We start from the raw sequence: 8,912 nt of genomic DNA on the forward strand, positions 1-8,912 counted from the left end.
AAATAAAATAAAATAAAATAAAATAAAATAAAATAAAATAAAATAAAGATTGTTTTTAATGCTTTGTGTCATTGTAGTTGAGCTGAGCAGCGTGGTGGCGGTTTGGCCAGGAGGTATCTTCCACTTCCAATTGCTTCAGTGCTGCACTGTTGTCACAGTTTAAAAACAAACAAACAAAAATACCTAATCTGTATTTTTCCCTGCTGTAGTTTATATAAGGATTCAAATAATTGCACCTGTAAATAAGTCATTCCCAAATTAAAAATATACATAACATCATTATTTTTTTTTTACCCAGCCCAATCATGGGCCTAGCTCGCTTACAAATTGGCTAAAACCCTACGAGAACAGAATTAATCACCTAATGGTTCAGAGAGGCAGTCGCTCATTGTATCCCTGTCGAAAAGCTGTGCTCTGTTTGGTTCACAGGCAGATGCTTTCATGAGTCACTAATAAGCGCTGCTGCATTTATTAAGTTGCTCTTCTTCTGCAGGGAGGTGACGGCGGAGCTTTTCTGCAAGCGAGTCTCCGAGATTTACTGTTGGAGCTGGAACTTCTGAACGCAGGTTAAGAGGCTGGGGCTTTGGGTCCCAAAGCTGTAATGTGCAGCCATTTAACGGCGTCACCCGTGTACGTGCTCAGCCTAAGTCAACCAATTTCCACAGCAGGGCGGTGGGAAGAGCTTAACGCTGGTTTTGTGCCAGCTCCCTTCTGTCTCACGCCACTTGTTAAGGAGGGCAGGTGTGAACTCCTGGGATAAATATCCCTGAGATTTTTTTTTTTGTTCTGCTGGCTGCAATAGCTCGAGAATACAAATAACCATTTATGATATCCTGAGTTGCACGAGGGCCATTCAGTTAACACAGACAATTTGTGAATCACATGAGTGATAGCTCATTAGTCTTAGATATTTAATTACTAATTGGTTCCTTTTTGCTTAAAAAAAAAAAAAAAAAAAAAAAAAGCTTTAAAAATGGAAAATTAAGGAGGTAAAAGATCAAAGCTGTCCAATGGACAGAAAGCCCCCACAAAACGTGACTTAGTTCTCCAGCCTAGAGACTTGAGGCAACTGAGCTTCTGAATTAAAAATAAAATAAAATAAAATAAAATAAAATAAAATAAAACAAAATAAAACAAAACGAAATAAAATAAAAAAGATGCTCCTTCTCTCTTCTCTCTGGAGCAATTATAGAGAGGAAGGTCAGGCTAGGGTCGATAGTAAAGAGGTACAGAATTTAACTGCAATAAAGGATAAAACGAGACTTTGTTCACTGCTGTGAATGTTGTGGTACAGTGCCATTGCCTCAGAAAAAGAGAAACTCTATAGATGCTGACAGAATTCGGATTTGATTTTGGGGCGTATCTGGGCTTATTCCACAGCACTTCTGCTCTTCATAAGAGCTTGTTTCTCAGTGAGGCAGAGTGGTGTTTTCATACAACTGGAGATGTTATTGCTATCCTTTGGATAAACCGATCTGTCTGCTCCAAACAGGAAAAAAAAAAATCTTTATAAGAGGTCTGTGTGTTGCTTTGGAAGCGATGCAAGTCTGCCGAAAAGTTTTGGAGAGCTCGACCTGCCTTCATTTTGCTGGGGTATTTATTGTCTCCCAGGGGAGATGAGTGGGCCCATTTGCCTGCCAGCTCACTCCCCGAGCCTGCACACAGTTGTGCCGCACTCAGGGCTCATCCCCAGGGACCCCAGAGAGAGCAAGGAGATGTCACAGGGCACAAACACCCTGAGACATTTTTTAAAGAGTAACGGGGGGAACAAAACCAACAGCCACCATAAAACAAAGGCAGACAAAAGGTGGAACTTGTCCAAATCCTGCTGAGGCTCTGGCAGAAGAAGAGCATTCGAGATCGTTTTCACGTTAACAGGATGTTCAGGATGTCAAGACGCTTCACGTGGCTGAAGGGTTGGGAGAAATGGGCATTTCCTGATGGAAAAACACCCATAAAGGAGCAACAGAGGAACCCCACATTGCCCTTGGCACCTGGGCTGGGGAGCTTTTATGAATTTAGAAGGGACTGGCTGTGCATGCCAACGGGAGCCAACGTTCCCTGCCCAGCTCGGAAAGGCTCTCTGATGTTCCTTCCCCAGCTTGAAATGGATCTCTTTGGCCTTTTTTCCTGGCACGATCAGTTTGCCAGGCTGAGGTTGGTTGTGCTGAGCACCTGGGGGTGGCAGAGGGACCGCTGCCTGCTGCCACCCGTTAGCGCCGTGCTGGGATCCTCAGCCTGTCCCCTGGCTGCACACCCTAGGGCCTTGACTCTTGCAGCCCATCAGAACAGAGCAGGGTGATTGCAGTAATTAATTATTTAGGCTCCAATTGGATTTCCTGGGTCACAGCAGCTGGGCACAATTGATTAATTGCCTCTTTTATGCGGCATTGATCTAGCTGAACCCAGCAAATACAACAGATGCTGAAGACGGCCAGGTCTGGTGCTTGAACCTCGATGTCAAGTGCCCTGTGCTCAGCTGTCTCAGTGTGGGGAGCAGGGACTAAATTGCAAGGATTAGTTCCTTGGGAGCTGGCTGCACTCTCATTTCAGGAGGAGATCTGCTTTAGATGATGTGAGTAGAAAGGCCAAAGCTTTACCACGGACTTTTCTGCCAGGGAAACAATTCCCAAATTGTTGCTATTGAATGTTTTTCAGCTCATCTACTCTTTGCCCTCTCCATGTGGAAAGACACATGCCTTTGGTTATCAGCAGAAATTAAAGGGTTTCAGCCTGTTTGGGTGAGGGGGAGAGGTGCTGAGCGGGTCGGGGCAGCCTTGGGTGGCAGCTGTGGAATGAGACCGGGGGCAAGGTGAGAGGTGCAGGGCAAGGAGGCACCGAGCATGCAGGGGGCTGCATTGGACCAGCCCACAGCCCCTTTGGGACCGCTGGCCTGGGGGGCTGCCTGCTCCTTCCTGCAAGCTGCAGGACATGTTCCAGCAGCAGGAGATGTGTGTGCTGTGCTCAGCAGCTGGCGGTCCCTGTCCCACCAGAGCACAGGTTTTCTTCTGCAGACTGAGGTCTGCAGCTCAGCTCTGATGCATCCCTCTTGCTCTGGGATTTGGTTTAACTGTGTTTGCAGACAGGGTGAAAAATTCAATCTATTTTTCTATACCTAGAGGTCTGTTTCCAACCACCCTGCGTCACTCAGAGCCTTTATTTGTCAGACTGGGGGGTGAAGAAAAGAGTCTCAAAATTAGGCTGCTTCATGGAAAACTTTCTTGCTTTTTTAATTAAGCAGATAAAGTTTACCAGCCCTTTCCCTTGCACTGAGCTCTCGGGATCGCATTCCTGTGCTTCGCTCTCTGTAACCTTGTGTGATTCTTGTGATTCTGCCTTCATCCCTCAAGTCATTTACTGAGCCTGTTTTCCAGGAAGGCAGTCGGACCTGCCCTGAGATCCCCCCATGCAGACCTGGGGGATCTGTGCGTAGGTGGGCTCAGACACACGGGCACAGCTCCGTGGCTAACCAGGTTACTCCATGTACCTGAGCCACAGTAAATCACTCTGTGTAATCTTAACTCAAAGCAAGCGCAAGGTAAGGGTGTTATTGTAAACGCAATGAAAGCGCGTAACCCAGAGCATTTTGCTGCACAGCTGCCATCCGCTGAGAACATGCCCAAACTCAATTACCATAGCGCAGTAAATTGCCAAGCCACAATAATTCAGTCATAAATCTGCATCCCCAGGTTAATTTGGTGTGACTTCCTCATCTAGACTCCAGCCTGCACATATACTGTGGGAGCTGATTCCCCGTTGTTCTGCGCTTGTGCTGTCACTTCCAGCAAAACGTCTTCTCCGAGTCTTTTCTGACCTTAATGATGCTGTGATTCTGTAACAGCACTGTGCTACGCATGCCTAAGTCTATTTCCCAGTGTCCCTGCCTTTAGCCAGCCCACTCGTTAGGCTTGGATCAGCCCCTTTCCAGACTCAACAGTTTTGGTTTTTGGTCAAACCCTTTCATTCCGTATCCTCGCCCATGCTGTTCCTTGCCAGGGAGCCCAGCCCACAGCCCAGCGGGCTGTCAAAGCTGTAATTCAGCTATGTGTGCCACTGAATCATCTGATGCAATGGATTTCATCCTGGCCAGACATGGGCACATCGGAGCATGTTTGACCTGCTGGCACTGCGGCTACGTCAGGGTTTGGATCAGCCTCAGACCAGGCATCGGCTGCCCTGCTGCTGCTCAGGTCCTTTGGTGCTCTGTGAGGAGCCATCGCAGCCATTCTGCAGCCTTCATGCTTGTTTTGTTTTGTTTCTAGTAAACCAGAAGAATTATGCCTGACCAAAGCCAATTTTGTGTTGCATGAAAGCTGTCCTGCAGGGAGGGATTCTGAAAGCCATGAGCAGGAATATTTATTCAGATTAGCAGTGACTGCTGATTTCTTCACATAGACAAGCTCTAAACTCACAACCTGTCTCTTTCCATCATCTTCTCAGCTCCTGTGTTTTCTTCTGTAGCCCTGGACATTTTGCAGCTTGGTTTGAGAGAGCTCACGAGATCTGCAGAGGCTTTCTGGGTTGTTGACTCCTGAGTCACTGTTACTATCTGGGGACATGATTAGGTTTCTTGCTAATGCTAATTTGGGGTTTCCTTGCTTTTTCTTGTCTGTAAAATCAACTTCACAACTGCATTAATAAATCTATATTAACAATAGTTAACACTAAATGCCTGATGCAGATACAAAGCCTGAAGCTGTGGCCTGCTTTCCCCCAGGTGAGGTTTGCTGCCTTTCCATCTGCTCTGCACACAACTCGAGAGGTTTACGTAGTGCGTAAACCACAGGCGGATAGGAAGCAGAGGTCTCTTTGAAGACTGTTGTCATCTACTAATTTATATCTACTAATTTATTTCCCCACGTACAGGAGCCACTGCCGAAGCCCTTGGCAATAGCCCCTGACCCTGGCACGTCCCAGCAATGCCCCGTGTGCCTGCAGAAAGATGCAGTGCAGCCCTCACATGGGATGCGTGCAGCCCTGCTGCAGGCGTGTGCTGTGCCTCAGGGCATCCCTGTCCCCACCACTCAGCAGTGACTGTCCCCAGCCCCAGGAAGGGCACCCGAAGCTGGCCCCCGAGGGCTAAAGTCACCCCCTTTGGGCTTTATTTTTAAAAAGCTCACTGCTAACACGCAGCACATCGTATTCCAGTTACGTGTTACAGTCTCCCCTGGCAGTGCGTTGATCTCCCTGCGGTGGCTTGGTTACAACCAGGAGCTGTGCAGCCAGCACAGCCCCCGTGCTGCTTCCCTTCAGCAAGTCTGGCGTGAAATCCTGCAGCTGGGGCTGCAGTGACACAATCTTTACAGACTCATCAAGGCCACGGACACAGCTGATTGCATGCAGCAGGGAAGCGCTGCTAAGCTTGGGGAAAGGCGCTTGCCAAGCACGGCGGCTTGGGAATGCAGGCTGTTCTACCTCACTTAAAGGGCCTGGATTTTGCTTTGCTTTTTAGATCTCTTTAAACTCATTTCTAGGTCTGTTAATTATTCATCATACATTAATTATATTTAGTCTGTCTTCATCACTCTTTCTTTGGTGAAGAAAGTTTTTGTTTATGAGTCAAAAGCTATTTATGAAACAGACAGTCAGGTATCCCCAGAAAGATGGGAGTTGAGGGACCCGTTTTAATTATTAAAAGAAGCTTTGATTACAGAGAATGAGTTAATTTAACAGGTACAACTGGCTGTGTTTTGGCTTTGTTTTATTTTGTCTCCCCCCCCCCTCCTAGATGCGCAGAAGAAAGCATCTCCATTAATCTGTCAGGGCTGATCTGAAACTGTAGGGCTCACTGAGATGCCCCAGGAGATGGACAGATCAGCTCTGCCTTATTTCTTTTGAGTGGTGTGAACAGCTCTGGCTGGCGCTGGTGGCTGGTCTTGTTTTGTAGTCTGCAGGCTCCAAAATAAAATTTTGCTGGAAGGGAGGACCTCCATGGTCGCTGGCCTTTTATCCTGATGGGCTGGGGCTAGACACGCTAAAAACAAGCTGGTGTGCGTGTGTCCTGATGTTTCATCTGGGAATACCATTAATTCTGCTGCGCTAGGAGGGGGAAGTCATCTCACAGCCTGATTTTTGGGTGGTTGTGGGGGCACTGAGCTGGGTCACGCAGCAAGGGGAGTTCAGCACGAGTTTAATGTGGTAGCTTTGGAAATCCTGCTTACTGTGGAAACTGAAGGCTTCAGGGCAGGGCTTATCTTTCTGTTCTGTGTTGTTTCAAAACCAAGTAGACCAAAGCCTTTGGTTTGTGCCAAGGATCCAAACTGCCATTAAGCTGAAATTTCAGTTTGCTAGTTCTTGGAGACTGAAAGTTTTCTACCCTAGCAGTAAGAAGGGTTGGTGGTTTAGTTTTTCTCTCTTTTTTGTACTGTTCTGCTTGTTTGTTTGAAGAAAAGTAATCTGGAGAGAACCCCATCTGCATGCCAGCTAAGGCTGAGGTTTTGCTGTCGTGCTGACTAAGCTTGGCAGAGGTTCACGTGCATCTATTGGATTAGTTCTTGAATAAATCTTCTACTGCTGCCAACCAAGCTCGTAACAGGTTGGTGCTTATGTTTGACTCATTTCTGTTTGTTTCTCCTGACTCTTACAAGCCAGGTCGACAAATGGTGCCCTGGTGAGAGCAGTGGCTTTTAATCACCACTTTCAACCTGCACTGCTGTGTGCCAGACTGAGCCGTGCCAAGAAGTAAATGCAGGCCGCCGTGGTGATGACAAAAACACCAGCGTGACTGCTCTTGGCTGGGTACTCATCTGGTTTTCATCCCTTCCTCCCCCAAATCCTCCCCAGTCCACTTTTGCCTAGAAGAGAGGAGAGCTGGGGAGATCTGAACCATTTCTTTTCTGCCTGTGTCTCTGTTTCTTTCCCACGTCTGAGGCTTCTAGGCTTCAGTCTAGAGAAAAGCTAGGATTCTTGAGCAGAAACTGAGATAAGGGAGAAAAAGCAAAGGCAACTAGTCTGCAAAGCAAGTCAGAAAAAAGACAAGATCTCACCTGAAGGCCATCTTTTCCTGTTATGAGTCGGTGATGTACAGCATAACCGTAGGTCCCTAGAGACCGACCCATTACAGCAAAGCACCTTTGCTGCAGCTTCTGGTAAAAAGAACAAAATAAGCATATGACATCAGGGTAGCTTGTGCAAGTCTCTATTTAATTACAGTGCTGGATGAGGACATTTGGTGGTGTCACACGGACTGGTGATGGGTAATATACATTCCCGACTCTTCAGGGAGTCATGTTCTCACTGGAGATTTTCACCACAGAGGTAGTGGCTTTTTTTTTCAGTTTTCCTTTTTATTTCAGCAAGACGTAACAAGCTGGTTAGAGCTACCGTAATTAGTTTACTCTTCAATCAGGAAGATAAACAGTCTCATGACTGTGGTGGGAGCAAGCAGGCAAGCGCCGATACAGTGCAGGCAGGATTCACCAGCTTCTTAATTAAAACCCGTTCGGGGTGCAGAGCCACCCGGGCTTCAGCGAGCCGTGAATCACAGGGAGGAAAAGCAGGAACGGGAAGACTCCATAAGCAGAAATAAAGCTTCAAACACAAATAATGAATCACAAAACAGGGACTACCGCAAGGGTCTTAACAAGTTTTTTTTTTTTTTTTTTTTTTTAATAAATTTCATTTTTTCTTTTTTTTTTTTTTTGGATTGGGAAAAAAAAACCTTTTCATTTTTTTTTTTTTTTTTTAAAAAAAAAAAAAAAAGAAGAAAAGAAAAATGAAAAGAATAAGAAAATTAGTACCCTCGCCATCATCACCATGTTCTGCCATCTGAAGTCCTGAGGAAAGCAGTACTTTTCAGAGGAAAGTAACAGTGAGGACTGCATTTGCCAGACCCAGGTCTAGGGGCAAGAGGCTCGGGAGCCCTGCGTGCTGCAGCTGGCTCCTTGTCGCTTTCACAAGTTTCTACAAGCACCTTCCATCGCAACCCAGCGCCGCACGTCACTGTGCCAGGAACCGCACAAACACAGGTTGCAAAGGCTGTCCTTGCTCTCGGCATTCCTTTATTCGTTGCAAAGCCACAGATGATGTGTTCTTGTCTTTGCTCAGAGTTATGAAGGCTTGACTCATGGGTGGAAAGTGCTGTAGTTTGTTCTCCTTCCCAAGGACAGTGGGGGTGCACATGCAGATATCCTACATCCCATAGGATACCTTTGAGTCCAGAGTGTTAGGAACAAGTGGCTTAGAATGTCATTGGGATGAGTGATGGGCTGCAGGTATTTTTTTCCTGCTGATGCTTAATCTCTAGGAAATGATAGCTGTTATTCTGGGGACAATTTAGCAGACTTAAGAAGGACATAGGCCCTTCTTCAGCAGCTTTTTCTCCATGATATTTTGGAAGAGTTGTTCATCTAGTAATTCAGGTGTGTCGAGCTATAAGGTTCTGCATCCAAACTCAGAAAAAAAATCAGGAAAAGGTACAGAGTATCAAAGCTAATGGTTTTGTCCCATCCTGGGTTAACACGAAACATGAGGTAAAGGTATGGCATAAAATTAAGACATTGTTCACATTGTTCACAACTTATTTTTGGGGCTCACACCAGTTGTTAGTACCGGGAAAATATCACCTACGGCAACTTCAAAATGCTTTCAAGCTTTTTCTGTGTATATGCATATTATTTTCTATTTTGATTCAGCTCCCCACCTGGTAATTCACTAAGCCAAATGGCACTTTTCTACCTTGCAATTGTCAATACACTAGAAATCTGAGCAGTAGCTTGTTACTATTTTTTCCACTTTATATGATTTTTTGACTCTTTTAATTCAAGCCAGTCTGAAATGATTCCCATCCCTGAGTGAATGTGCATGGTTAAACTGGCAAGAAAGAACAGATAACGTCTTTGAATCTTGTGCCTGAAACCGTTTCATTTGGTGTTTCCAGTCTTCAAATGAAAAAATAATTTTCTTACGTTTCT

This window comes from Oxyura jamaicensis, chromosome 24, assembly GCF_011077185.1.
Source record: "Oxyura jamaicensis isolate SHBP4307 breed ruddy duck chromosome 24, BPBGC_Ojam_1.0, whole genome shotgun sequence".
In the NCBI taxonomy this organism is placed as follows: Eukaryota; Metazoa; Chordata; class Aves; order Anseriformes; family Anatidae; genus Oxyura; species Oxyura jamaicensis.